This window comes from Octopus bimaculoides, chromosome 9 (assembly GCF_046866305.1).
Source record: "Octopus bimaculoides isolate indiv1 chromosome 9, ASM4686630v1, whole genome shotgun sequence".
Taxonomy (NCBI): Eukaryota; Metazoa; Mollusca; class Cephalopoda; order Octopoda; family Octopodidae; genus Octopus; species Octopus bimaculoides.
In genome coordinates this window covers 17,220,292-17,224,274 of record NC_142936.1, presented here as the reverse complement: position 1 = coordinate 17,224,274, position 3,983 = coordinate 17,220,292, and positions in this window count along the sequence as shown.

Genomic DNA, 3,983 nt, shown 5'->3' with positions numbered 1-3,983 from the left:
GTTTTCAACTTTTGAATCTATGGTTAAATCTGTTTCCATTATTTATGAAAACCATATCTTTAACTTATATTCCGTATGTGTATTTTGTGTGCAAGATTCTTGATGTGGATACGTGTGTTGAAAGATATACAATTAAACCTTGGGAGAGGCATTATGCCGGTAATAAACACACGCACTGGTTCAGTCCTTTATTAATTTATAAACAGTATACTGTTTATAAGTTAATAAAGGACTGAACCAGTGCGTGTGTTTATTACTGGCATAATGCCTCTCCCAAAGAACTTATATTCCTTAGATCATACATTTTTCTAGTTTTCAACTTGCAATAACCACGCCTCAGATTTACTTCATTGGCTATCAGATATAACCTGTCATTTCTGTCTCTTTCACCCACTCTCTCTCTATCTATCTATCTGTCTGTCTGTCTATTTATCCATCCATCTTTCTTTCTATTCTTCTAACTCACTCTGTCTAAATTTGCTATGAAGCTGTCTTTTCATTTTTCCAAATATTTTCCATTCAAGGCTTGTTTGTTAATCTTCCTTCACTCTGTTCTCAAAAGATGATCTCTACATTTTCATTTTCTTTTCTTAATTATTGGTGATATTATGGTTCACCAAACAAACCTCAGTTTCAACAATTATTTTATATTTTCAATTTCAGCAAGCTTCTGCTTTAAACTCGTATGTCTTAAATGCAGTTGAAGTATTTATTTTCAAATGAGGCTAATTGTTCTCAAATTACTTGATCCTTTTTGACTGTTCCAAGCACATTGTTAAGTAGATATAACATCTTAAACTGAATTTAAATTTGTAATTTTATGCTTCAGCTATAAATATACATTAATTCTATTATGTGCATATTTTTAGAATATTTTATATATCTATTTTCAACATTCCCAATTGTCAACCAATTGCAACAATTTCTCCTTATATGTGTGCTGTGTGTTGGCACTCCGTCGCTTACGACATCAAGGGTTCCAGTTGATCCGATCAACGGAACAGCCTGCTCGGGAAATTAACGTGCAAGTGGCTGAGCACTCCACAGACACGTGTACCCTTAACGTAGTTCTCGGGGATATTCAGCGTGACACAGTGTGACAAGGCTGACCCTTTGAATTACAGGCACAACAGAAACAGGAAGAAAGAGTGAGAGAAAGTTGTGGTGGAAGAGTACAGCAGGGTTCGCCACCATCCCCTGCCGGAGCCTCGTGGAGCTTTATGTTTTCACTCAATAAACATTCACAACGCCCGGTCTGGGAATCGAAACCTCGAGTCCGCTGCCCTAACCAATGGGCCATTGCGCCTCCTTCTCCTTATATGATCCAACCATATGATCAGTTTTTAGATGTAGTTGATAGCCTTTGTGGCTTTGGTGACCTAATTAGCAGTAGAGATGGATGTTCTGCAAGTATAATAGCCAAAGTAAGAATGAGTTGGAAAAAAATTTGGAGATCTATTATCTCTTCTAGCAACAAAAGACTTCTCTCTTATAGTGAAGTGCATGTTGTATGATACTTGTGTATGAAGTATTATATTGCATGATCAATAAATGTGGGTCCTGAATGTGCAGGATTTTCACAAGCTGAGAATAACAGAGGCTGAATGTGCTGGTGTGCAGAAACAAAGGTGCACAAATGAGCTGATAGAAAAGGTGGATATAAGAGGAGTCAGGTGTAGTATGCATGAAGAAGACTGCACTGATGTGGATATGTGATGGAGATGGAGGATATTTAAAGATGTGGCCAGCATTCTAGGTTGTTGAAGTGGTAATGATCAAATTCAATAAACTGTATTGTAGTATTGAATGAATGTCTATGTAAGTTGCAACATTAAGCCAGAGGATAATGTAGGAAAAGTTGAGTGTTCCAAGAAAACGAAAACATTAACGTGAAATACAGGCAATGAAAAACAAAAAAAAATAATAAAACAAAGTGTAATGTGATGACATTATGGATTGCATGTTAAAGAGAAAAGAGCAGCATAAAAACGTGTATGCACATAAATCAAACACCAGATGCATGTGAAGCTGCAGGTTATGAATGAGTTTGTGCACAAGGTTGACTGCAAAAAGTTGGACATTGTTATCCAGTAAGATTTCCCAAGTGGTCAACATGAAGTTTGCAGAGTGAAAAGTGCTTTAGGAAAGTGGGTTATATATCATTAGATATACACCTAACTTTCCTATATTAAATTAGAAGTGAACTAAACGTAGAAACTCCAAACTGATCAACAACAACAAATATTTATTGTATGGTGGAAAATAAAACAGCTTCCAATTGTCCGGTTTTAGAGTAGCCTGAAATGTAGATGTACGGTTCTTCGAGTTGGTGTCTTTATAGAGACAACTTGGTTCAACCACACTCAAATGGGAGAGCTTGCTTAGACGTCTTGCTTGGTCGCTGTCAGGCTTGGTAAAGAGACAGACTAATAGCGGGAACGCTTCGATGTTGAAACCCACGCATGCGTGGTTAAGGATTCAGCAATGGCGACTATGCCTTTTGGCGCCAATATGACGTCACTACAGTGCTGTCATCAGTATGAATGAAAAAACAAGCAGGTGTTATATCCATGCATTTGAAGTGTGCAAGGTGAATGCATATGAGATAAAAAGCAGAGAGGACATGTTAATATGTATGTGAAGAAGAGTATTTATGTTCATAACAAAATTCAAGTGTTACAAGCCCAAGCAAAACAAAAAATAATAATGCAGAATGAAAATGCAAGCAATGTAAACAAATGAAATAAGAAAGACAAAATTGTCTTTATATACATAGTTTGTTTGAAGCTTGTGCTGAAGGACATGTGAAAAGGTTATAGAAAGTGTATGGAAACCAGATAAGCAAGTGTCTGTGTGGAATCCAAGCGTAGAAAATTGATTATGTGCCTTTGGGCAGGAGGTACACTTTGTGCGCTTAATTTTCAGTAGTTTTCCATGTCAGGCTTCCATATTTTTGGCAGTGTAATCCTTATGAATGAAAACACTTCATTGTTGTACTTTGGCACAATTGTAAACTTGCAGTGTTTGAGAAAATGAGAGGCACATGCTGTACATGCGTTTGTTGATTGTCACCATTTAAAATATTTATATGCTTTATATTTTTTCTGTTCCAAGTAATGGCAGAATAAGGCTGCATATGCTTGTTTTATCTTCGAGGGTTAGGGTTAGGAGTGGCTGTGTGGTAAGTAGCTTGCTTACCAACCACATGGTTCCGGGTTCAGACCCATTGCATGGCACTTTGGGCAAGTGTCTTCTACTATAGTATCGGGCCGACCAAAGCCTTGTGAGTGGATTTGGTAGATGGAAACTGAAAGAAGCCCGTCGTATATATGTATATATATATACGTGTGTGTATATGTTTGTGCGTTTGTTTGTCCCCCAACATCACTTGACAACCGATGCTGGTGTGTTTACGTTCCCGTAACTTAGCGGTCCAGCAAAAGAGACTGATAGAATAAGTACTAGGCTTACAAAGAATAGGTCCTGAGGTCGATTTGCTCGACTAAAGGCGGTGCTCCAGCACGGTCGCAATCAAGTGACTGAAACAAGTAAGAGTATACAAAAGGAGAGTGTGAAACTTGACATGCAAAGTAATGCCATTAAGGTTTGCCAGACGAATTCACTGTCACAGGCTTAGAGGACACTTCACCAGGGAGCCTCTACTTAGTCGCTCGTTTTGTGGGGTTTTTTTTTTTTTAGAAATAGCAGCCAAATCGTCCTCAAGTCACACCCTACTATCTTGAAAAAAGAAGGACATGATAAACAATGTTGCCCTGGTTTCTCTACACGTAAGAAAAGACTGTATGGTCATGTCTGGAATGTCTTTCACCATAGGTCTGCCATATCAGAGAGGCTGAACAAGAAAACTATCCTTGTCCAAATTGTTTCCATATCCACTGTCTCTCAGAGAGACGGTAACATGCACAGCTGCCGCTCGCCATTCCCAGTCCTCGTTACCGATGGGTCAGTCGCTGCCTCAGACA